The 27,985-nt window shown below is 33.8% G+C and overlaps 1 protein-coding gene and 1 long non-coding RNA gene across 7 annotated transcripts in view; one reads left to right on the plus strand and one right to left on the minus strand.

The window, feature by feature from the left end:
• The window catches only part of LOC102026396, a 31,760-nt gene extending 20,474 nt beyond the window's left edge, over window positions 1–11,286 (minus strand). For both annotated transcript variants that reach the window (XR_262923.1, XR_262924.1), the window contains exon 1: window positions 11,071–11,286. This is a non-coding gene — a long non-coding RNA (uncharacterized LOC102026396). The remainder of the gene's footprint in view (window positions 1–11,070) is intronic.
• The window catches only part of Erbb4 (erb-b2 receptor tyrosine kinase 4), a gene marked incomplete at its 5' end in the record, with an annotated part of 1,058,248 nt that overhangs the window by 593,911 nt on the left and 436,352 nt on the right, over window positions 1–27,985 (plus strand).

Below are 27,985 nucleotides of genomic sequence, written 5' to 3' on the forward strand. Positions count from 1 at the left end.
TTAACATGAAATCTACCTCCTGAAGGAAGAAGTACAAGGAACATATGCTAGCTTCATAAAGCCCTCATAAGACCAAGACTTCTTAGAGCATTTCAGCTAAGTTTTATTATCATCATATCCTGGTCTGCTCCCCAGTGGAATGTTTACCAAAGATCTCGATATTAGGATTTTCAAAGCAGACTTGGTCACCCCTCATCCAATTCTGGGGCCCTCCCAGAAGGTTCCATTGGTACCAAATGAGTAGGTATTCTTCTGTAACTTTTGCATGTTATTTTCAAAATACATAGATGTTGAAAACCCTTAAATGTAACACATAAGGTTTTACACAGCTCTTTTAGCTGCCTATAATTTGTAGTTATTTTTGTGCCATGATGTGAGTATTTTATCAGTATTTTCAGCCAACAGAATATGTGTTTCCAATGTCTTTCCTATTCAGCATTCTTAAAAATATATTTTCAGGCACGTGCAAGTACATAGGTATTTTGAATTTTCACAAATACTTTCAAATATCTCTGCAAAATGGCTAAATAAATGCACATAAAACAAGCAATACATGAGATGAAAGAAAATGTCTGTATTATTTTCCTAACATATGATTTACATCAGACCCTCAGGATTTTAAACATGTGTTGGTGAAAAAACTAACGTTTAATTTTTATTTCTGAAGTCATTAATCATTATTCTTACATGACATATTCTAACATTTTTTGCATTTGTTTTCTTGTGCTTACATTAATTCATGGATTAATTTGAACCTTACTATTTAAAAATAATTTCATCCATGGTGTACACTTTGCTTATTTTCACTAATAGAAATGCTTACACTTAGATATCTTTAATTTAATGTAGATTACATAAGTGACAATTTAAATTTGATTACATTTGAATAGTTTAATAAGTGATTGCGATTACACAATCAAACAATGTGGCATGAATTTAGTTTAGCTATGTGCATAATTGTTTAGGTTTTCATTTGCTTAAAAATCCTTATCATTCAAGGATTAATAAGCCAATATTTCTACAGTATGTATTATATACAGGAACTTAGAAGGTTTCAAAATTAGCTGAATTAATTTTAATGTAACTATTACTGTTATTACCATTTTATGATTATCATTTCATCTAGATAAATAAAAAGCAGCTACTTTAGAGGATTTTAGACATACATGCCTAAATTAAATTATAAATTACTATGGATATGATCCACATCATGAAGGAAAGTTGTCCTAAAAGTAATAACATATTGAATTTAAATACATATTTTAAGTTCTATTGCACTGCCTTCTTTATGCCACTTAACTATAAATACATCGTCTAATACAAGATAAAATACTTATATGAAATTTTAATTAAGATCAATATTAAGAGGAGTAAATTATTGCATGAGAAAGTGATGTAATCTGAGTTGGGAAAATAAACTATTAGTCACCAAAGAATACTATGATAGGCAGCATTACTTTCATATATGAAGCAAAAGTCCTGAACCCAGGGCTCAGTGGTAATACAAATGCAACAAGTATTTGCGAGAAAAGATAATCAGTATTTAACACTAAGTCCAGACTGCTGAAGCAAACTAAAGTTGGTATATTCAGGCAGATACATCCAAATCTCAGAGGAAATCACTATTACTGTGTCTTTGGTCCTGAGATCCCTGTCTCCGTTCCTTCTAATCTTTTCATGTGCTTCCTTACCACTTAAACATACAAATAGACAATCATGAGGAAACGTGACTTAAATTTTAATGTAGTCTATCAAGCTGAAAAGCCACTCCCTACTTCATTTTTTCAAATCTATAAAAAATGTACATATGGTAGTATTATTAAGCAATAATGTGTATAAAAATAGAAATTTAAAATAGTGAGATGTACATTTTAGGAAATTAAATTATTGTTTCAAATCCTATTTGCTTTATGTTCATATAATATATATACATACATTATTCTTATTTAATTAAATGTTCCCCAAAGATAGGTAATACATCTTATTTATCTACATTTTGGGTATTATTCCTCTATTGTAATTATTTGGTACATTTTATATATTCCTAACTGCCATAAGAGAAAGATATTAGGAAAACTTTTTTAAAAAGCAAGTGATAGGCACCAATCAAGTGTGTTTACTAGTTTTGATTGTTTCAGAAGAATTTATATAATACTACTTACAGACCCTAACGTATTTGTAGACTCAGTCTCAGAATTCCATTCACTTCAATTACAATGGTCATAAAGAATAGAATCCAAAAGGGAAACTTATGTTTCAAAATAGTGTTGCATTCTCTATATAGTATAAAGTACCCCCTTCAAACACAGAACTTCACATGATTCTTATGTTTCTACCCTAGCTTACTCAGGTGTATTATTCCTTTCTTTCTCTTTAGATATTTGTTTCATTGTTAAGCATTCAACCTGGAATAGCCAGGCTCCATTTATCTCATTAATACAATGTTTTTTATCCCAAGGATTTTTTTATATAATTCATCCATCAAATTATTATGGTTTTTTTTTTCGTTGTTTTTTTTTTTTTGGTACCAGGAATTGAACTCAGGACCTTGTGCTTGCCAGGCAGGTGCTTGCACTGCTGAGCTATATCCCTGGCCATCTATTAAATTATATTTATTGGTCTTCAGTGTATCTTACTTTTCTTTACTTTTCCATGTACTATTTGATTGTAGTTATACTTTTGATATACTTTTGATGTCTTACCTTGCTAAATTATTATTCTTTTTTTTTTTTTTTTAGAAAAGAGCTGCTCTTTTGTTATTTGGATTTTTCCAACTTTACACACTCAACCTAATATCAAAGGAGATTCTGTTTTGTTTAATTTCTGTTATACTTACATACTTTAAAGATAAACACACTCAATTATCTCATTTTGCACATAGGGAAAATGGCCTACATGACATACAATATAAATATCTAGGTCATGAATAGGTCATGGAGTAGGTCATGAATAGTTCCTGATTTGATGCCACCTTTGTTATACCATGAAGTAGTATATCACTGTCCATATTCTTGAAAGTATGTATTAATTCTCCCCAAAGCTCGAATGCTGAGTTTGATATTTTATCTGGATTACTTCATTATTAGTCACAATTGTTTCATAACATCGCTTTGCATATCGAATTTGTAACAATCAGAGAATTAGCATCAAAGGATAAAGATTCATTGAAATTGTTTTTCTAATTACTTTCTCTTTTTGTTCTAACTTTGTTTAAGTCCACTTTCTCTTCTATATCATTTATTTTTTATTTAACATTGGGTTATACAGGTCGTTTACACAAACATTGATATTCAAGAATATTTAACAAAATATTAACTAACATGCTAAATCATTTAGTGGCAAAATGAAGATGTCCATCTTTTCAGAGAATTTAAACTATTTTAAAAACATCAATGTCTACAGATTCTCAGATCAATATGCTTTTTAAGCTTACTGCACATTGTGAAACAAAGTTGCATATATTCCCTACATATATAAATTTTGGAGTCATTTTTCAGTGAAAACAGATGGTATTTCTCATAATCATTCATATTACATGCTGTGATACACTCAAACACAGGTATGGTCATTACCAAAATATCTCCAATTTGGTTGGTGCTACTTTGTTTTGTTCAGTATGTATAAAATAAAATAATATAGTCACTTTACTTTGAGTAAGAATTTGCTTTTTGAAAGAAAAGAAATACAGCAATACAAGTCTAATATTCCTTATTGTTCCCTTATGAAATAATTTTAAACTCATTTCAGTTACATAGATACAATGTTGTTAAATCTATATAATTGGAAATTATTTTACGAGAAATAACAGTATTATATTTTGTATCATAATGAGAAGATTAAAACTGTTATAATTTTATGGAAATGCAGAATAAAACTGCAAACTAATCATCTGCATATACAATCATTTCAATTTATTAAAGTAGGTTTACTTATAAGGACTATCTAGATGTTGAAAAGTAGATATTAGGAGTTAAATGTAGAGTTCCTTGTTAGTTTACCTTAGTTATGTTCTTATGTCTAGTATTTAAGTGGAAAGTAAACCATAAATGTACAAACACACAGATATATATTCATTTATTAATATATATTCATAAATTTTAATTCATTCTGGGAATAATCATGGAGAAATAAGAGCATTATAATAATTAAACACATAAATGGAAACAACACTATTGCATTTTCTCATTCCCAAGAGTTATTTTTCAAAAAGGCTGGTAGAAAGGATATATTTTTTAATTCTTTGTGGATATTTGCTTTAGACTCTATCCTACAGTAAAATAACATTGGATTCCCTTATAACAAAATAAATGTATATGGACATCAGTATTCATAATAAGTGACTTATTTGTTTTGTGATACAATTATTTCACGGTGGTTTAAATGAAGAGATCATGTCAATGGAACTCATATTCTTCTGGACACTCTTAGTACACAAAAAGAGAAATGGATCTCTTTATGTTTGTTCTGTTTTTGCCTCTGCATTTTTATCACTTATTGGTGAGAACAATTTGGTACAAAGCAATAATAAAATGGAATGTAATCAAATGTCACTATGGTCTGTTATACTGCAGTAATGTCAGATAAGAATAATAGGTTTCATAAAAAGCTGGGCAAGTCTAGGAACAACATGATTGTCTTGGTGTTCAGATTCATGGCCCAATAAAACTTACTCATATACATTTGGTGTATACACATTGATATACAATAAGCCGCATCATTGATTTTACTTAATTATAAACATTATTTCCCATAGTGGTTTATTGAAAGTCTTTATTAAATAAAGTGTGTGAGACTGAATTCCTCAATAGATTTGAAATCCCAAGTAAAGTAATGAGAAAATCTTTTTAGTAGTTGTTCGTTCAAGAGTCCTTCTCCAGAGGAGAAAAAGGAACAAATCTCATGCCCTTTTGTAGGCCCGCAGTACAAGGTTTTTGAAAGCTCCATTGATATCAGTAAAATTAACTATGGTAATTGCACGACATAAGTTCTAAGACAAAATGTCACTGTAACTCTGATCTCCCCCAACTTTTATGCGTGCAGTTATGAACAGCTGAGCTGTCCTTAACCTCAGTAGTGTCCTGAGACTTTCAGAATGTGAGTCCATCACATCTCATGAAACTCCAGTGTCCTGCCTCTCTTGAGCTGTCTGTGTAAAGTAGTTCCTTGGAGTTGAACAAGATACCTCAATGCTTCTGTGGATGCTTCTGTTAGAAGAAACGAAGATGTGGCTGCAAAGTTTCCCTAGTGGTGAATATGTACACATTTAGCAACTTTCTGCAAGGGCGCATGCTGTGCAACTTTTTGCAAAATGGTCCAATCCTTTCAAGGAGAAACATTTTTAGCTTGGACTCTCAAACTCAGAAGCTATCAGGGGCCAAGTCATTTGCATACATGTAGGAATTGGAGTGATGTGTAAAATTGTATGGAGTTGCAAGGGACTTGTGGGTATTGAAAAAAAATCAAACTTTATCTAAATTGCTAAACGGTAATTAAAAAGAAGTGTTATTTGATTGAAAAGAATTATTTCTGATATCTGGCTTCTTCATTATATAACTTTGATAGAAAGAAGACCATAATAATTTTTCTATCCAAATGCAAGGAAAAAAAGAAAAGAATCAGCCTTTGATAGTAAATAAAGTAATAAATAAAGGACCAATAAGATAAGATGGCTTGATCTTCTTTCAGGGCAAAAACATATCACTTTCCTCTTATGGGTGTATCAGGGTTGTATGGCTAGTGTTCCTGCAGTTGTTACAGGGTTACAGTGGCAGTTAAATGGAGATGTTCTTCGGGGCCTATTTCACCATAGGGGAGTGGACTCACGAATATGGGGGAAACTCATTTCTGTGTGAAGAATTGCTAGTTCATCCAGTTTTTTAACTTCAAATGCCTCCCAGATAGTAAAGATTCCCAGCTGCTTGGTCAATATCTTTTTCTTAGATGTTATATTTATTGAAGACACATGTTAAACAACTACACAAAATCTCAAAAAATATATTGACTTACGCAATGGACCAGTTAATCTCTCTTAGTGTGTGATCAAGTTTGCTAGAAAACCTCTTATCTTAGAAATTTAGTGGCAAGAATGGAGGAAACTCCAAAGGACACACATAAAACTCTTTAAGGACACAAGTGGTATGGACATCCACCACTGTCTCTTACACTCCACTAGCTATAACTGAGTCACATAGCCATGCCAAGACCCTCAAGAGAGGCTAACAAATGCTGTCAGATTAAACTCACAATGTCTTTGACCCATAGAGGAAAGAATGAATAGGGGTAGATAACTAGTACCATCTACTGGCTGATGTCCCATAGGTATTCTAACATGTCCAATAACAGAGCTGCTGATACTTTCATTCTCCACATATTTCTCCTGTAGCTGGTTCCATTTCTGTGGACACATAGCTATACTCTTTCAATTAAGCATGATAAAAAAATTTAGGGTTGTTAGGGATTCCCACCCCACCCACTTTCAAACTGAATCCATCGGTAGATTTTGTCATACCTTCATTTTATTTCCATCCTGAATCCTCCATCTGCTTGCACTATCATCCAACCACTATCATTTCTCATCTGGGTGATCACAATGGCCTTCAAACTGGTCCTCCTACATCCAGCTTTGAATGGGGTAGTCTGTTTTCCTTAACAAATGCATACCAAAATGTTGCTTTCCAGATCATTCAGTTCCTTTTTGGGGCAAGTATGTCTGTCTCTGAATTCAGCATCTCTCAGGGCTCCACGAGTTCTTTCTTCGTGCAGCAATCCCTGCCTGTCCTTCACTTTCTTCAGCCCACGCCCACCCTCTTGTCTTCTATACTTGGGTATCCCCCAAGTATATCAAATACCCTTCTTGTTAGAGACCTTTCAATTTCTTTTGTTATGGTTGTCCCTATAAGCTCTTTTTAATCTTTGTCTTATTTTTAAGTACCACTCTTCAGAAGATTTTCTCAGGCCCTGAACATTGTATATAAAATAGCACATCTATATCAGTCATTCTCATTTATTTTTCCTTCATTTATTACTCAGAAAAGAGGTACAGTTTTTAAGTATATCTATACCTGTTATAAACCCTGTCAGATATTAATGGCATCGAGCACAGAAATTGCTCCCAATGACCAATAGAGAGATAGATGATTGGCAAAGTAACAGTTCCTCAGGATGCCCATATCTCAATCATGGGAACCCATCATAGGTAACATCACAAAGAAGAGTTAAATTGTAGATTGAATTGATTGCTTTAGCTGAATTTAAAATAGGAGACTAGCTAGTCATGGTGGCACTAACCTGTAGTCCAATGGTCTGACAGGCTGAGGGAGGAGGATTTCAAGTTTGAACATAGCCTGGGTAATTTAGCAATCAGTGCAAGGTCTCTGGGTTCAGTCCTTAGCATGGAGGAAAATATTAGAGTGTTCTGGGTTAGCTGGGTGGGCCCAGGATAATTGGAAGAGTCTTAGCAAGTGACAGAAGAAGAGAGAAAAGGAGAATGGAGAAGGGCCTGCACAAGAGGGCCTGACGCATTGAGCTGGCTATGAAGATGTGGTACCCAGTTGGCAGCCCTGAAATGCACACAGCCTTTCCAAGCAGAATAAGCAAATGGACAGATTCACCCCCACTGGGAGAACAATCCCATCACACCTTAAGTTTAGCCCAAGTGGACCCATTTCAGAGTTGTGACCTTCAGAGGTGTAACACTGTGGTTATGTGCTATTTTAAGCCACTAAAGGCTTGCCATTTATGACAGCAACAATTTAAAAATATCTTATGTAAATTACAGTTTAACATGCAAAAGTTTAATATGGAATTTAGATTTCCTCTCAACTAACATAAGGTGTTGGCCTAAGTCTGAGATCCTTAGAATGTCTATGAGGATCATTTTGTTCACCGATGTTAATAGACAAAAGCAAGCAACTACAGCAAAAATCTCCCCTCACTTATTGCTAAAATAGAACCCATCTTACTGTTATTGCTAATCAAGGCTTCTTGAGGGAGAGGAATCACTGATTATCAGTCATTAACCAAAAAAATTATATCTGGGAATGTCCCTTCTTCTGATTCTAGATTGAAATAAATAACCACTTTGTTTTGTTTTATCTAAATGTCTAGTGAAATAAATATTTCAAACAATTGGAAAATTAGAAAAATATTCTGTTCTGAATTCAAGTAAGATTTCTGATAATATAAATCAAAGTTTTGCTTTTTGTATTTTCAAGTAAACTATTGATCAACTATGTAAAAGAATTATTAATGATTAGCATTTTTGTATAGCATGATCTATGAGCCAGGTACTAAGATATTCTGTATGTATGGTTCATATTTATACACAATCCTACTAACCAGTCTTCATGATAAGTACTTTGTTATATCTTACTTTATTTTTGGAAATTTAAGGCATTTTAAAAGAAAAGGTGCCAAGTCACTGTTCAGAAATGGTATATTTTATATAATGAGGAAACTGAGGCACAAAATTAGCTAAGTTCTAGGTCAGACACTTTGTGAGCTTTTGAAGAAATAATTTTCTCTTAGAACTTCAGCCTGAATGTGTGTGCCTGTATGCTTCAAAATCTTCGGCAGTTATGAATTAAATGATCACAGTGAGACAGAGGCTAGTGTTTAAGCATTTATATGAGTTCATTACTTTTGCGGTTTTTTTTGTTGTTGTTGCATTTCTCTATCCTGTACATTTCAAGTGAGCTGGTTTGTATCTGTTGTGCATTCATGTCTATGTGAAACTGTGTGTGTTTGTGAGTCGCCTTTGCAGCTGCTAAGCACACACCTGCCTCAGCCTGGATCCAGCTAAACCCCACTATTAGTGTATATTATCTTGGGCGTTTGGAACAGTGTTTGTTTGCCTTAGACATTAATTGCTGACCCTAATGCTCCTTTATCTTTAAACAGCCAATCTTCCTCTCAGAACATTCTTCCTATAGCACTATATTTAGCTAGTAATTTGATGTGTTGTCATTTTGTTCCTCCAACTAGTTCTGAATTTAGAATCAGTTTGATAAAATGAAATAAAATATGGAGGAGCATGTCCCTAGGATACAGCAGCAATTATATTTCCTTTCTTTTATCGTTAAGCTGAGCCATTCATGCAACCAGGAACATGAGCTTTAAGTAAAACTTGTGTTTTCACTTCTCACTTTGTGCAATCAATGGAATAATGCATAAATGGGTATTTAACACAAATCCCTTTTAATATATTTTTAGGAAATAAACTAAATCAGTGCACACAAAGGATGAAATGTTATAGTTTCTTTCTGAATTGTTCTTTTGAAAAATGGTCAATAACAGCAAAATTTCTTAAGTACCCCTTTGAATAGGAACCATCTAAGAAATTTAAATTGTTAATGTAAAAATATGGAAACCCAACGACATGTCCACAAAAATGGGAGGTGCAGAATTTGAAACTTTACGTATGTGATGTGCTTTCTTCCCCCTTTACTCTCAAAATGAGATTTCTGATGCAAAATGTTCATTTAATTTTGTGTAGATTCTTTTTCCCCCACCCCAAGATCATTTTCTAAGAATTAAGTAAAGTTGAGCAAATTTGTTTCCTATGAGATTAAGATATACCCTCATTCCCATTACAGTTCATTACTCAAATTACTCATTCTAAAATTAAATTGCAAGTACAGTTTATTTGAATACTTTTCAATTAATCACATTGATTAATTGTTGAGATTAATATTGTTAGATAAGACTGTTGGAGCTATGGGTATCGGCATTTATCTGGCACTCAAGAATCTGATTGATTGAATGAATAGAAGGGAAATTATGGCAGATTTGGGGATCAATGAAGCTATTTTAAGTTATTTTTATAAACAGTGAAAAAAGAAGAAAATGCTGTAGAAGGTTATATATGAGACATTCTGGAAGCAAGTTCATATATTAATTTTTAGTATAGTTCAGTGAAAGATAGTATATGGATTAAGATTACAGAGATAACTAATTTCATTTTACTGGATGAAAACTTTTAATTTCCTTATAAACTAAAATAATAAAAGGATAATAAAAGAATACCCTCCGAGTTAATTATAGAGTTGATTCTCTTTGTTATTTTTAGCTGTCATATTACTACAGATTATTGGAACACATAATTTTTATGGTATGAAATATTCAGATAAAATATAGAGGCCAAATTTTTCCTTTTACAGATTTAATTTATTAGGCAATAACTCTGCATTCCAATATTTGATTCATAAGTTGTTTAAAATATATTTGTAAAGGGAAAGAAGAAAATAAAGTATACCATAAGAATGTTTAAAATAACTATTTGTCTTATGTTTATATAGAATAGATATTTAGGTTAAGATTATATTGTATTTAAATTATGTTTATTATCTCATATTTTGGTTCTGTGCTGTCAGTGAATATTCTGTACAATATCATTGGATATGAAATGGAGTCTGAGATCTTTTATCATTGTATATTATATATATGTACAGTAAAAGATTGTTTTATTTATTTAAAACATTGTTAGGAGAAAACTCCTCTTAAAATACTGCAGTTTTCCATTAAAGACATTTTACTTATTCATAATTAGTAAAACTTTTGTTCAATTTTTGCACAGTATTCATTGTGGGAGCACAAAAATGAACAAGTTATAGTCTCTGACTTCAAAACTACAAAATAGCCCCCATGAAAAGATCATATATTGAAAGCAGCCACACAAACAAGCCAAACAATATGAAAAGAAATGAAGGATTAGCTATATACTTTATATGTATCACGAAAGTTGTGACGCTTTCTTAAAAATGTGCTTAAACGTGGAGCGCAAAACTGGTATATAATTTCTAGAAGAATCAAATAATCTACCCATACAATTGTATTCAAATAACTACATTTTGTTAAAAAGTGGAAACATCATAAATTAAGCACACTGTACTATTGATATAAAGGCAAATTTTCCATTTTTCCCTGATTTAAAAATAGTGTCCAGGGATACAACCTCCTTTATTCACTGAATGGCAAAATCAACTAGTTTTAATATCCAGGAAGATGAAATATAGGAAAAAGTTATTAGACTGTCAATTTTCTCAGACAATTCCAAAAATGCCAGATGCCTACCCGGTCATTAATACTCCAGTTATACATGCAGCCTCAGCCTTTCCGATGACGATGTTGGGAACACCACAGATGGTGTATTGAAAGGGGATAAACACCTGCAAGTAGCGAGGTGGCCACGGCGCAAAGCACAGTTGTGGCAGAGCGACCCTTTTCGTAGTCACTGGGTGAGCCAATTCCCAGGTGGGTGGTGCTCACAGAAGGACATTATCTCCATGGGCTCTGACGGCAGGTCACTGACTGTCCCTGCCAGATCAGTGCCGCACACAGTGTAACGCCATACACCTGTCAGGCTTCCAGAAGGGATCTGATGAATCTATGTAGTAGACGATCTGTTTTGTATCAGAAAAATGCACATTCATTGAATGTCATCCCCATTTATTAAGAGAGCTGAAAAAAATGCATTTTTAGAATAGCTACGTGACTTACCCAAGGTTATAGTACTTGTAAAAAAAACAAGAGTGAGGCACATATTCTGGGCATTAGATATGAAAAACGTGATACTTCTACTCTGTTAGTATAACCTTGCTACCATTCTCAAAACAGTCTATTTTCTTGCATGCATTAGACAAAAATAAGAAAGATATAAATTTAAAAAATATTTGATTGCATATATTTGAGAAATGAAGCCCAACTGTTAATTTATTTTTTAAAAATTATTCTCTTCCGCTAGGGTGGATAAGGTAAATAGGACCACATTACATGTACAGACTCACACTCAGCGCTTAGCCATTCTAATTCAGGTCTGAGATGTGGGCTTGGAAACACTCTTGAATTCCTAGTGCATATCTCTGAAGTGGAGGAGACAATGGACCTGTAAATATTCCTTAGGAGTAGAGGAAATGCCACTCTAAGTAAAACACCCGGATGATTAAACTTCAGCAGATATATATTTATATCCCTGAGAGGAGGCATTGCCAGTATCCAGTAAATAAACGTGGTTACTTATAAACAGTGAGCATGTGACTAATCTTGGAGGAGACACAGTTATTCTGAGTGTCCTAGGAGTTCATGTCCTCTCCAGAGTCTTAGTAAATTGCTATAAATAAGATGAGAATTTGAAAATATAATTATCCCTCATCATGAATAGTTACAAACTCTTTCCTACGGGATAGTTCCTTAGAATAGTTGCTTTGAAGGACCAGCATTGTAACAGAGAAACGGAGTTCCAGTAGTCTCACATAATTCTTTAAATCCCTATAAATACTTTTTTCTATGTCTTACCACTTTTAAATAGCAATGATTTTGTTTCATTGCCTCTTGTTCTATTTCATTAGGATGAAACCAAATGTGTGTGCGTGTGCGTGTGTGTGTGTGTTAACATAAATAGTAATTAGACTCTGACTGGGCAGCACAAAGGTTAAATGTTCAGTCTGTACTATTTTAAAACAAGAGAACAACTGCTTTCTCTGTGTTGATGTTCTCAGAAGCCCCAGCTAGTCTGAGGAGGATTTCTAATTGAGAATGCAAGAGCCACTTACGTTTTAAAGTTCTCCTTCTTAAATGTGCCTTGTGTTCAGGAATCACTTTATAATTCAGGATTCTCTGGGTGTTTATATTTAGAAATCTGCTTGTGAGGGAAGTCTGTTGCCTTAGCTCAGTGTGGGCAGATCAGCCCCTTCTGTGAGCAGAGGCTGAGGATACCATGTATGGTGATGAGATAGGGAGGGGTTAAAATTGCTCTCCTGTTGTAAGAGATGGCAATGACAACCTCCCTTCAATAAGGAGCGGGGGAGGGATAAAGGGAGGAGAGAGCAATGGGAAGAAAATAGGAATTTTAGAAATAGCATGCATAGCTACAAATCCCCTATGATGAATGTAATCATTAAGTATATCTAATTGTACCACTAAACTTAAATAAAAGAAAAAGGACAATGTAAGTTTTTAAGTTTGCCTAAGTGCCCTTTTCTGTTTTTCCCAAGTCTATGTAGTAAGTTTTCACCAATAATATAAGATTTGGTAGCCAGTTAAGACAAGTGCATTACAGTTGAGAACACTCATTTTTATTATATTGTGATGCTATGAGACATAATAATCTAAGAAAGTAAGTGGTGCTGTGTTGTAAATGCAAGTTATCAGATATTCTATTTTCTTAAATTAAAGAACCATATTGGTAAGATTAGCCTCTCTTAAAATTTATTTCACAACATAGAAGTTATGATAACTCCTATCAACAGAGACATTGAGAATTCTTTTTCACACTTGATACCGTATAACCCTATAAAACACAATACTGTGCAATTTTGCAGGTCTATTTGGCTAGAAAGTATCATTTTAAAAATTCTAAAACTGCTTTGTAGTAAGGGCAAGGTCCTGAGTTTGATTTCCAGCACACACACACACAAAAAAAATCAACAACAACAACAACAACAACAAAACAACAAACAAAACTGAATTGTGGTTCATTTCACATTTTCTGCTCTAAGAGTAACTTTTTTTGTTTGTTTGTTTGTTTGTTTGTTTCCGGTACCAGGAATCAAACTCATGGCCTTACGCTCTAAGGGTAACTTTTAACTTGCTTATTTTATCAGCTTTACTAGAAAAAATATAATAAATATCACAAAAGTGTTACTGGTGGTATAGTATATAAATTTAAAATATGATTTTAGAATGGAAATAAAATAAATATCACTTTACTACAACAGTTCACTAGCACCACCCGGGAAATAAGTAACATGAAAATAGCTCTGATAAATTTAAACCATAGATTCTATAGTAAGTTCAACAAAGACAGCAGATGAAATGCTGAAGGCATTAATATATATCCTTATAAACTGTTCAATGAAATAAATCATATCTCAGGTTAGCATAGCCTGTTATTATTAGGATTTTCAGGAATCTCATGATTATTAGGAGAAAGTTAAATATGCAGAGCTATGGCTTTGTTCCTCCTCTCTTCAAATTTCTTTCTTTCTTTCATTCTTTTTTTTTTTTTTTCTTTTTTCTTTTTTGTCTTTTTGAGACAGGATCTCGGTATGCAGTTCAGGCTGGCCTTGAGCTCAATTTGTAGCCCAGGCTGGTCTCAAACTCACAACAATCCTCCTGCTTCAGCCTCCTGAGTGCTGGAACTACAAGCATGTGCCACCATGTCCAGCCTCAAATTTCTAAATTGATTCAAACATTAATTTAATAAAGATGTGAAGATTACAATAGATAAAGTACTGAAGTAAGTATGGCTGGAGTCTATGAAAAGAATTTAAAAAAAATGTAGAACAGGAAAAATAAATTTGAGAATAGTTTGAATGGTTGGGCATAGGCCGGCACATGCCTGTAATCCCAGCATGAGGAGGCTGAGACAGGAGGATCATTGTGAGTTCAATACCAGTCTGGGCTTTGCAGTGAGCTCCGGGCCAGCTTGAACTGCACAGTGAGACCTTATCTGAAAAAGATAACAATAATAATAATAATAATAATAATAATAATAGTTAAGCATGAAGATTCTATGCTACTGGTATTAGTACTAGTCTAGAACTACTAATGTGAACTTTTGTGATTCAGGTCAGTTGGTCCCATCCTTTGAACGATAGGTATGCTCTTTCGATATAAGTGACTGAGTACAGGATATTTCAACAGGAACAGTAATTACTAATTCTATTCCCATTAGAAGAGAAATATAAATTAGTTAATGATTTTCTTTCCTTATCATTTTTTAATTTAATGATCCTGAAAATGCTGGATAACTGTTTGCTGTTAGAATTACAAAAGAGTCAAGCAGCGCATTTCTTAAAGCAAGTAATGGATTTTTAAGTCACTGTGTCATGAAAGGTTAGCAAATTTCTGTGGTCATTTCACCTTAAGTGCAGAAAATGCAATTTCAATAGATGTCAGATAAATAGTTTCAGAAATACTCCTCTACAAATTACTTTTGTCAGATACATGGTAACTTACATTTATAATGTATGGATACTTGAAGAAAATCTATTATGCCTTTGTAACATGACTTGTGGCAGTGAACCCCCAGACAGCTTCCTAAATCTTCCATGCTAAAGGCACATGTTAATGTAAAAGAAATACCAGTGAAATTACATGTTTAAACCAGTCATTAGGCATTCTCTTTATGCAGTGCTTTAGCAAAATGATTATACTACCTTAGATAGAATATATTAATCCAGAAGGTTTGGGATAAAAGATCAGCAATATTAAATTAACAAAATAGAGACATAATTTAATTTAATTTAAAAACAGAAATGAAGCTTATAATATCATTTCTAACCTGCTTGCTGTCTTGAGGTATTGATATGACTATTCTATCTAAAAGCATGTTATGCTCCTTAAACAACAACAAAAAATTATACATAAAATCATTTTTAAGGACTAGGCCTGGATAAGACAACTAAGGCGTGTCCTTTGCATGATTTTTCTCCAAATTCAGGCAAGGGCAAAGGGAGATGTCTCTTTGGCTCTACCTCAGATATCAAATGTCATAAATTTACTTCCATGTCCTTGATTTTGAATTTTTAAATTATCAGGTATTATTTAGTTATAGATTTTTCAAAAAATAGCTTTTATATTCTTGCAGCCAGTTGTAAATAACCCCCTGTATACATTACTATAAAAGTAAAATATTTTTGTTTTATCTTCCCATCTAAGTAAATATTCATGAACCCCTAGCATCTAGGACTATTTGATTTTCTAATCAGTTTAACATGCAATAAAGAAGAGCATACTTTCGTGAAATTATATCCATTTTGATTAATATAATTGCATGTGTATATTTGTACATAAGAGTAGGGTAAAACATACTCTAAAAGTACTAAAGGTGACTTTCTTCAGATTTTGGATTCATTCTATTAACACAGTCTTATATGTTTTGATGCCAATGTGTTAATCATGGATAACATCTGTAAAACAAGTAGATTTTATATTCATACTATCTATTAAAATTTGCAAAATACTAATATAGTTACAGGACATGAAATATATTCCCCCAAATAATTACCATCTAAATTATTATTCAATTAAAAGTAATATCCTAGCACATTAGCTATTTTGTATAGGCAAATTAGTCTTTTATGTTCTGTTATCAAGGCCCATAAATAGAATCAGAAGTTGTGTTGAAATTATAACTGCAAAAATAATTACATACACACACAGGATATGTCAGCTGGGCATGGTGGTGCATGCGTATAATTCCAGCACTCAACAGGCTGAGGCAGAAAAGATCACTACAAACTTGAGACCAGTCTAGGCTATATAGTGTGTTTAAGGCCAACATGAACCCTGTAGTGAGACCCTGTCTCAAAAACAACAGCAACAATGACAGCAACACCACCACCAACAACAAAAACAGGGCCAGGGCGATAGCTCAGTAGGCACCACCTTCCTAGCAAGTGCAAGGTCCTGAGTTCAATTCCCGGTAGAAAAAAAACCATAAAATAAAAAACCAAATCACTGCCATCTTGATTCATTTTGAAAATCAGTTTGTCAAAAATAATTCTAGGAATGAACTCAATCCACAGCTCTTTTCACCTAATGCAGGTTGACAAATACATGTAGTTCAGAACGTGATTCCATCTGCCATGTTGAATGGGTCACTTGGAATGTTATTGCGATGGCCGTACTCTCGAGACTATAACGTTATAAAGGTCACCCAGGGTGCTGTGCAGATAATAAATTCCTGGGAAGAAAAAACTAGAGCTCACGCAACAAGCTAGAAACATCACCCAATAATGACAGATGACAAATGGGGACAATCTGGACCACGGTGAGCACAGTGTGAGTTCCCTTGAAATTTGTTGATCCCTGAATGTATTTTGGTGAAGGAGGATTTACTGATGGACTAAATATGGAGTATGGGAGAAAGGTAGTCAATATCGAGTCCAGCCCTTTTGTATTATACCTGGAAGGATGAAATATCAATTACTAAATACAGAAGATCAGAGAAACTCTAGAGAATTCTGGACTCACTAAATTTCAGGTGATTATCAAATACACAAATCTATTCAGGAAGCAGTTCTTCTCATGATAAGTGAAACTTCTGGACTAAACATCCATTTTTGCCCATCATCTGTGTGTACTTGAAAAGAACCTCTAGGTCATGTAGATAAGCATCCACCGACTGACTGTGACACATTCCAACAGCGAAGGAGTGAGGCAGGAACTCTTACAGGTGACGAGTGAGGTGGCTATGAAGGCCAACCAACAGGATGATGCTTTGACAACCATTATTTTTATGTAGGTAATTAGATGCGAGTGAATTTTTGAGAAGAGTAAAGTGACCAGGATGGCACTGTGGGGATAGACTTAGGTGCTGTTCACCAAGGACGAGAGTAAGTAGATGACACTTGGGTTCTAGCACATGCATAAAACAGTCTCTCAGTGTAGTTTCTTGAGTTAAAAGGAGTTGATCTCCTGTCTGTTGTTTCTTTCAGTGTGCATGTGTGTGTGTGTGTGTGTGTGTGTGTATGCGTGTGTGTGTGTATGTAATCCCCTCATCCAACTCTGTTCAGTTCATGTAGTCTAATCCAGGCTGTTTTATATTATCTCTTGATTTCCATTAAAGTAGATTTCTGACCAGTGAGTAAGGCTTGGCAGAGGAGCATAGTCCTATGAAAAGACAGAACAAAACAGTTCAGGATGGTGAATATTATGTTGAAACTATGACTGAGTATGAGAATTTTAAAACAAGAAAACAACAACATTAAAGAAAAAGAAAAAGAAACTGATGACTCAGAGACAAGAATGGGCTTTAAGTTTAAAGGCTTGCAGAGATGGTACTAGAACTGGAAGCAGTATGATGGTCAGGGAGCCCAGGAGGTGAGTGTGTCAATCTCTCACACTGAGGCATCACGTTAAGGGCACCTATATGTGGCTGATAATTCCATGCCCTTCCATGTGTGGCATTGGGCGGCTGATGGTCAGTGACTGGCAGCGTTCTAAGTCCATGTTAATGGACTAATATTTTTATTCGTAGGGCTCTTATGTTTCTCAGACTCTCTTTTAAAAAAATCAATGAGTTTAGAGTTTTTACTCCAAATGTTTTAAATTATCTATTTCAAGTGTAATATTCACAGGGTTCACATGTAAGCACTTCTAGATTTCCTTCCTTGTTCAGTTCTGTTTGAACAAATAATTTTTGATTGTCTTGTACATGAGGCACATTATTCTTGATTCTTAGGGTATAGTAATAAAAAGAGTGAAAAATTTCTGCCCTTGTGGAGCATCTTAGTGGGAAAACAAATGAAGAGGTAAGAAGAGTATCAGGGGTTGCATCATTAGTGAATGAGTGGGCTTGTAATTGTGCACAGGATGGGTAGGGAATGTCTGATCAAAAGGTGATATTTGTTGCTGGTGATGTGATTCAGTGGAAGAACAAGTCCCTGGGATTCATCCACTTATTGCCAAATGAAAGAAAGAATGAAAACAGAAAAAGAGAGAGAAATATAGGTGGGTGTGTGAGTGGATGTGTGGACTGATGGACTGAAAGATAGATAGATAGCTAGATAGATAGATAGATGATAAATAGACAAAGACAGACAGAAAAACAAAAGATAGATAGATAGATAGATAGATAGATAGATAGATAGATAGATAGATAGAGATAAGATATAGATAGATAATAGATATTTTTATAGGTACTTAGAAAAAAGAGACAGGAACTTAGCAAATACCAGGGAAGAATGTGTTTTGACCAAGGGAACAGAAAAGAAAAATGCACAAGAATCCATAATGTAAATAATTTGTTGCCTTTTACAATAAAACTAAAAGCATAATTTTGACTGCCTGTTTTTAAAGCTTTATATTATTTGGATTAGTAATAATATTCAACCTGTGGAAAATTCATAAAAGAATTTAATTCTCTTCATCATTAGATTCCTCTTACTAACACAGAATTTCTCTCTAATTTGAACTTTTTCCAAAACAGTAAAATATAGACTTCATATGTTATAGTACCAGCATGAACTTTAAAGTCTCCTGTCATTAAGAATTATTCTTTTTTTTTTTTTAATTTTTTTTTATTTTAAGGATAAAAGGAGGGAAACATTAACAGACATACAACATTTTACAACATATCACAAGCACAATACAGACAATACAGAGTTCCAAACAAAGTGGAAGGGAATTAACAATGGTGGTTGTATTACATATTGATATCTTCAAAGTGGCTTCTCATGAAAACAGATATAGACATGCAATACTGGTCAACCAAAGACTCATTGACAGTTTCTTAGACGGAAGAATTATTCTTAAAGTAATGCTACTTCCCTGCATAAGGGGAACAAAAATAATGAAACTCACTTCAGATTTTTAAAACAATCATAGGAATTGTTTCTTTATTTTGTCAGCAGTTCTCCCATTATTCTTTGTTCTACCTGTTTTCCTTAATAGGTACAATTTCAGAATAGATTTTCTTCATTTTCACTAAAGATTTAGCTTCCCTGGGAAAGGCTTCAGAGATTCATTTATTGACTTTCTTTCAGGTCTAGGAGAGAAAATGTTAATGTTCTGAATTCTCTCTGGTATAAAACACATGTTTCATCTTTCTTTTATAGGTTGTAACAAATTACAATTTGTGGTAGGACTTCCTTAGATAATTATAAACAGATTGAAATTGAAGAGATGTTTAAGACCTCATTGTCTTTAAAGAAGCTTTCAATTTAAGTATATATTTAACCAATAAAATCTATACATATAATAATCCTTTGGAAAGACGAATTTGAAAGGATTAAAACGTTAAGAAGTACCCCAATGTAAATATTCAGTAAGGTGTATGTCCAGTACACTGCCCCAAATCAAATATATGAAGCAGAATTAATCTAATTTCTGTTCTTTTTTCAAAACTATATATTCTTGTTCTTCAGGGAGAAAAAAAGGAAATAGGTTGGTACTATTGTTGCTGCTTTAATTTTATTTTAATTTCTTTCTTTTTTGGATTTATTCTATTTTTTTAATTTTCAACAGAAAAAGCAATAAAAGCAATGATACAGAATTTCAAAACAAGATAATAAGAAATTAACAATAATTATTATATTGCATGTTATTATCTTCAGAGTAGTTGCTCAGATTATGAGATATAGGGCATGCAAAACTGATCAAACAATACGAGCACTGTTTGTTCCTTTCAGTGAACTAACAGAAATTAGTAGTATAATTCTCTTAGTGATCTTGTGTATATATGTATATTTTGTTTTCTTCCCCCATTTCAGTTGTTCTTTCCATTTTAGCAATTTCTTCCCCTTTCACAGTATCTATTGTGTATTTTGGTTCTTATTTACTCTTTGAGTTTCTTACACTAGAGAATCAATACAGTGTTTACAAATGCGAGTCTGATTTATTTCCCTTATGTATATGGTCTCCAGTTGCATCCACTTACCTAAGTAAAATTGATAAACCCCTAGCCAACCTTATCAAAAAAAGGAAAGAAAAGACTCAAATTCAGGCAGTGAGGAATGAAAATGGTAAAATCACTACAGATTCTGTTGAAATTCAGAAGATCATCAATACCTACTTTGAAAATCATTACTCTCATAGGATGGAAAACTTAGAAACAATGGACAGATTGCTATAATTTCATTTAGATTTTTATACTTTATTCTGTATAACAAAAATGTGAAATATCATGTCATGTCAAATTTTTTTTCCAATTAGAAATTCAGATCCTCATTATAATACATGAAGATATTAGCTATTGATAAACTGGACAGAAAATTAACATTTTGGTAGATGAGTGTGTAGTTGTTTGTTTTGAGACAGGGTCTCCCTATGTAGCTCAGGCTGGCCCTGAAATTACTAAGTAGCTCAGGCTGGCCTCAAATTCAAAAGAAACCTGACTCAGCCACGAAGTGCTGGGATTACAGCTTTGCACGATCATGCCCGGCTATTTTGTTAGATGAAATATGGACATGCACATGATAAAACTTCATGCTTTAACAAGCAGGTGCTACAAGCAGAAGGATAATGAAATTCTGAAAATACAACTTATGTTTCATATAGATACCTTTATAGAAGTTTGGTTAAATGACATTATTCAGTAACCTGCAATTCTCTGGAATAAAGTGACTTTTTTTTAGAAGGCTCTGTTTACAATCTGGATTTATGGTTCAGAAAGTTAGATTGGATGAAAGTTACAAATCCAGAAAGGCAAATACGATGGTAGAGTGTAAAAAGGTAAGAAATCGATTCTGAGTGTGCGCCTTCATAACACATGGTTTCAGGAGATACAGTGTGCACATGGGTGTAGAAAGCTAACCATGCCAAATTCTGCTCTCTCAGTGTTAAAATCAGAGAAAGAAAAGGAAAGGAGAAGCGATAGATAGGAAAAATAATGGCACCTTATGGTCTTCAATATAAATTAAGTAGGAATAATGTGAGAACAAGGAGGTGAAAAGGAAGGTTGCAGCAATCAGGTATTTGGCATTTCCCACTCTTGGACATAGTGCTGGTGTGAAAGGAACCGAAATACACAGGATGGGCTTGTCTCTAGGGATGGAAAGCACTTATGTTTATATTTTGTTGCTTCAGAAGCAAGAATTCAAGACTTTGAGATAGAAATTACTATTTATGGAGACAAATTTTAACTCCAACTTAGAAGTAATTTCCACAACTTAACTATATAAAATTAGGATTATTGGACTCACTAATGAATGTGTCACCCATTGATAGAATTAAGTAAACAGGATAAATTATCATCACGGTTTTCTATTCTGTACATAAGGCACAAGGAAATCACATCTCAGTCTTGTAACTTTCTGAAGAATAGTATTGTTCTTAGTGGGCAAAGATGTGGAGATTATGATCAGTAGTTGCTGGAACCCATCACAGGTATGAAGGAGTAGGTAGTACATCTGGTTTTCAGAGAACTTATGACAGATTACATAAAGATGGACTTGATGAAATATTTTCTGCCAGTCCCTTCAGTTATGAGAACTGCTATGGTGTGTAGTAATTATAAGCCCGAACCTGGAGCCAAGTGGCTTCACTTGAACATTTTAGGAATTTGAGATTCTCAACCCTGTTACCTTGACCATACTTTTAGTTATGATATATTTTTAATAACACACTAATGCTATTGCATTAGCAATGACTATGTTTCTCTAGGGCATCATTTTTCTCAAAATTATTTAAATATTAACAACATTGCTCTGCCTCTTGTTTTTTTTGTGAATAGTTTTAATATACTTTTTCTTAAAGAACTGAATGTAAACCTCACTATGGATAAATCATGTTTCAGTAGTTGACAACCATATTCATTATTTCATTTAGTAATTGAGCTGCCTCACCGTGTATAGTCAGTTAAGCAATTTGAGAACATTCATCGGGCATCTACTATGTATATCACCAAGGCTATCTATGATGAGAAAATAGAAAATACAAGAGGCAAAGCCACTGAACAGCCTAGAAGCAGGGCTGGCAAACCTATTGCATGCATGTTGCAGTGGGCTATTTGTATCATTGAAAGCTCTAAAAGTATCACCATCACTGGCCTAGAGATTCCTTGATAGGAATACACACAAATGATATAATATATACCATACTGTGCTATGCTCTGTAACAGAGTAAATTTTTTAAATGTCAAAACAGAAAAGAGTAAGACAGAGACTTTGGTCATATAAGGAGCATTTTGAGCAACATCCACTATTAAAGGAATGGTTGATTGGTAGAATTGGGAAAAGGAACATTCTTAGAAGAGAAGCGAATAAACAGTATCCTCAGCAAAACAGTGAGAGATGTAATCCCAGAAACATGAACATCATGGTCTGGAATTCCCTGAGAATCACACTTCACTGCAAGAATACTGCATGGAGAATACTAGAGCTTTACTGTTCTGTCAAATTTGCGTAACCACCGTGTATTTCTTTAAAGGCAAAACCATATGGCGGATATAGATAGAAATGTAACTTTCTTTTGTAATTCTTTTTCCCAGCCTCTCCTCTTCTCCAATCACCCTACCCAACCTGTTCTAAGACTTCCCTGTAAAGATTTTCTGGCTTCCAAAAGTAAACACTTAAACATTGAAATCAAGCCATTCAATCTGTGGTGCTGTGTGACACAAATTTTGCTCGGTAGAACCATGCACACCTTCACAATAGTACTTATGCCAGTATGTTTGCTTTGTGCATGATCAAACAATATTCCACTGTGAAAACTTTCTGTAGCTTGCTTAACCAAAACCTTACAGATGTATATTTAACTAGTTTGTAATATTTCAAATTTACTTTATTATAGTTAAGAGTACTGCAAAGTGTAATTCTCAACTAATATAATTACATTTTTATTTGTTTAAACTAAATTCTTAAAAGGAAAACTTGACTATTTGTGGGTTCTATATGTTTTAAACTTGGGTACACAGGTTTTTCTCTTGTATTCCTTTCCCATATAGGGCTGCAGACACACAAACATCAACAAAGATATCAATGCTTAGATTGAAATATGTAACAGAAGACTGTTAAAAATGTGATGAATGTTGTTTTTCTTATTATTTGTGCCAATGAAATGACAGTCTACTTTCAAAAATTATACAATTGCCAGAGTCCTGTATTTTCTTCTGATACTACTTTTCACTGTTTTTTCATCATTTATATTTCTATTTTTTATGGTTTTAAAATGAACTACTGATAATGGCATTTACAACCTTGAAAAACAGTAGAAATATTTGAATTTTAATCAGAGAAGTGATACAGCCATCAAATTACTGAATAACCCTTCAAATTTTAATGTTAAAGAATTTAGAAAGCACATTGGCAAGGGTTAGGAAGGAGGATCAGATAAGCAACATATAATTTTCCTCAACAGTGCTCTTCCTAATGTGGTACACCCTGGATCTACCTACACCTTACTGTACAATGATATTCCCTTATGCCCACATTTAGAAAAAAGGATTGTAAGTATATAAAAAGCAGATGTTCATTTGGAATGAATAAAGGTAGAACAATTTATCACCCTTTACTTCAGTAGAGTGTTCAGTAGCAGAGGTGTGGAGAACATAGGATTATACTAGAAAGTAATTTTTTTAAAGGAGTGGATACTGTCATCACTTTCACGTCCCTAGGACAAAATAACCAACTCTCACAAACTGAAGGAGGAAGGGTGTATGTTGGTTCAAGGGTTCAGTCCATGGTCAACTGGTGGCTCCAATGCAGAAACAGGATAGTGGAAGGGCCTTCATGGGGGGCAGCTCATGGCACATGGCAGACAGAAAGTAGAGAGAGATGAAGGAGAAGCCAGTGACAGCAATATGCCCTTCTATTTACATGTCCAGCGACCACCTCTGAACAGGCCACAGCTCCTAACAGCAAGTCAGCTTGGAAGTCGTCAGTGGACTAAGTCGCAGATGAATATGGTGGTTTCATGACCTCTTCACCTGTCACACTCATGAGGCTTTGGAGACATTTTAGAACTAAACTATAACAGTTATAAAAGCACATTGCTCTCCTTTAAGTGGATATGGTATTACCAATTGCATGGCCTTGTGTGAGACAAAGTAAAATGAAGAATTGCTTTGACATCTAAATCCAAAATGTTTACTTGTGTATGTAAGGAATTAGTCAGAACCAGCAAATTGTTATTCTCAGAATGAATAAAATATTTGAGCGTGTCAAGAAATGCATTTGCAAAATTTAATTCTATTAATTTACCAACTTCTTTCTTTAATCACAACAGGTATTTTTGTCACTGCTGAAAGTGTGGATAAAAACTCTGATATGAACATTAAGTACTTGTGTATTTGTCCATTCTTAAATTTCAGGAGTATTAGTGTACGTGCTTCTTCATCCTCAGAATGTGCTCATTATTATTCTAAAAGACAAATGAAAGAATCCATATAAGTGGGGAAAGTATGAGAAATAATTAAAACTACTAACAAAACAGTGCAAGCTAAAGACCCTTTGTAATCATCAAAGCATCGGATTATTCAGTTCTTTAAATTAAAGCAAGTGCTCAGAACTCCTAAAATTTCTAGGTAATTAAACAGGCTCTGTAGTTTGGCTATTTTGTCTATTATCTCACTGATTTGGATGGTATTTTATTAATGATATCTCAAGGGGAATTTGCAGTAGCTTGAAAATTAATGAAATATTAATAACCAACAACCAAAGAAGTGCAGATATGTCTGCTTTGGGGAAAAAAAAAAAAAACGTGACCTGCATCCAACTTACAGTTAAAGAATTTTATTTGGTTTTCTTTATTTGTATGTGTATTTTCAACATGACGATGTATGCCATACCTTAAAGAGAAGACTTTTTGTGAGAAATATTGACCGTACACTGTATGGTTTTCAAAAAACTTTTGTGCAAAACATTATTTTGGCAATATGATATATTTGGGGTTAACAAAAATTCCTTTATACATTATAATAAATGCTTTATGTTTGCATCCAAATATCATATTAGACCACAGAGAAATGGCTGAGTTAATTTGGTTTCAAATGAAAAAAAATTGACTCATCAGAAAATGCAGGATGGCTGATGTGCTACAGAGGATGCTCTGTGTCACTGCATGTCGGGGCAGGACACTGCAGAAAAGTCACGTACAATCTCAAGTTCTGAGTCGTGAAAGGAAAGGACTGGACCTACTGTAAGATGTTGCCCTGGCCCATGAACAGATTCTATAGTGTTTTGAAATGAAAATACAAAGGAGACCAGTGGTCAAATCTTACATTTTACCTGGTTTATTGAACCAAATATTATCTTCACAAAATAATTTTAAATTCACCCTTTGAAAGCCTAATTTTAAGCAATTATATAACAAATAGCATAACCTAGTAAAAATTAGCAAAACTCTAGAAATAAAATGTATAGCTGCTGATTGAGAGTAGGTAGAATAGGAGAAGACTGAGGTTGAGCATATCATTGAGCAAAAAAAAAGTGGATCTCAATGCTTAGTCAGATTACTGCAAGATATTTTTATTAATTAAATGAAAAGAAATTAGAGGCTCTTATCAAAATAACCCATTTAGTCTTTATTCTTATTGAGTATATATAGAAGTAGCAAAATGAAAACTTTTTTATGAAACAGGAGGTTATTTTTAATGCATTCATTTGATATAACTTTTACATTTGCAAAACATTTGTTAAACTTTTAATAATGACTCTTTCGAAGAACTAGAGTGAGGACTCAGTGGTGTGGTCCTCCACACCAAGATCTGTGATTATAATTCATACGTTTTTCGAGGCAAAGTGTCAACATCTATATTTTATTTTATTTTATTATTTTTTTTTTGGTTTTTCTCCGGTACCGGGAACCGGACTCACGACCTTGCGCTTGCCAGGCAGGCGCTTTGCCGCTGAGCTAAATCCCCAGCCCCAACATCTATATTTTAAAAGACATTATTTTGACTCAGTTATTTCACCACGGGATTTCTGCCACAGAGTACCCAACTCACTAGGCAAGAATATATACATGAAATTTTTCATTGTTGGTTATAAGGACAATTTGGAAACGACCAAAATGTTACCTGCACATATATAAATAAATATAAGTATAATTATGATAGTTTATGGTGATATAAAAGAATTAACTAGTTCTACTGTTACTTCCAAGAAAAAATTTCCTTCAAAATACAGTAAGTGAAACTTGCTACTGGTAGATGATACATAATAGCATGAAATAAATTGCATGAGTATACATAAATAGTGAAAGAGTCTCAGAATTGGAATTTTGGTAATTTTGTCATACTCTATATTTGTACATTTTGTAGGATCATGTGGAATTGAAGAGAAGCTGCTATTGACATCTCACCCAATGTCACTTTTAAAATTTTAACAGAATATCCTGACATTGCAAGAAGTGACAGACCGTATCATACTCTTGGGAAAGTAGATGACCACGGGTCAAATGTGTCCTTGAGGGCATTTTTACATGATTACCTCTGAAAGTTGCAGATCCTCTGTGAGATCCAATTTCATGTCTGTGATTCTGAGAGACGAGAAAGAAGATATGCATCCTGTTAGGTTCAAATACAAAAGCTTTACTTACCTGTGGCATTCCAGCTACAACTTGGGAAAATGTATTCTTCACCCCTTCCTTCACTATATCATCCCCACTGTCTCATCTCTTTAGGGACCTTCATAAGTCCCTAGAGCTTTCTCTTTCTAGCACAATTACTTTATATCATTACCACAAATGGTAATATTCATGAATTCATCATTTCAATGTACATGAACAAAATATTCATGTTGTCATCTATTTCAGAAGTGTTTTCTTCATTGTAGTCTTGGTTAAAATGGATCTAGTTTTCTCTCCACCTTATGAAATTTACCTGGAAAACCTGTAAAGATGAGGGAGTAAACACATACATAATGTATTGTGTTTTACTAACAAGGAAAAAAATTTGGAAGAGTAAAATTGTAGAAAAAAATAAACAGACATCATTTCTAAGTGGGTTTCTGTTTTGGGGAGGGAATAACTGAGATAACACATTAACATTTAAATAGATTAATTTGCTGCTTAACATGTCCTAGCATCACTGAACTTACGTCTTCACTGAATAGAGCCTGAAAAGAAGTAGGTTTTCTGATCATTTGGGAATCTATTTTCTCTACAACCTAAGGGGATTTTATATTCTTAACTGACAACATCTCTGCAAAAGCCCAGATTTTCAGACAATTAGAGTTCTCAAGAGATGTTGAAAACCCTTTTATAGGGATGAGGATATAGCTCAGTGACACAGCGCCTGCCAGGCAAGCACAAGGTCCTGAGTTTAATTTCCAGTACCCAAAAAATCCCCCCAACCCCTCCCCAAAGAAAACCTTTTTTCCTCTGACATTTATGTATATTTTTCATGCAGAACAACACATAGGTATATGTATAATCCTGTTACCTGCCTCACTGAAGTACAATTCACTGACAATATTTTCTCCATGAACCTGGATGTTGAAATTTGTGATTTGGACATTTGCTAACAAACTGAGCATTAATGATAACAAGATCAAATACCAAGGCTTTAGAGCATTACTAAGAATGGGAAAGAATTTAGCTTTTC

This window comes from Chinchilla lanigera, unplaced genomic scaffold (assembly GCF_000276665.1).
Source record: "Chinchilla lanigera isolate Chin_1 unplaced genomic scaffold, ChiLan1.0 scaffold00056, whole genome shotgun sequence".
In the NCBI taxonomy this organism is placed as follows: Eukaryota; Metazoa; Chordata; class Mammalia; order Rodentia; family Chinchillidae; genus Chinchilla; species Chinchilla lanigera.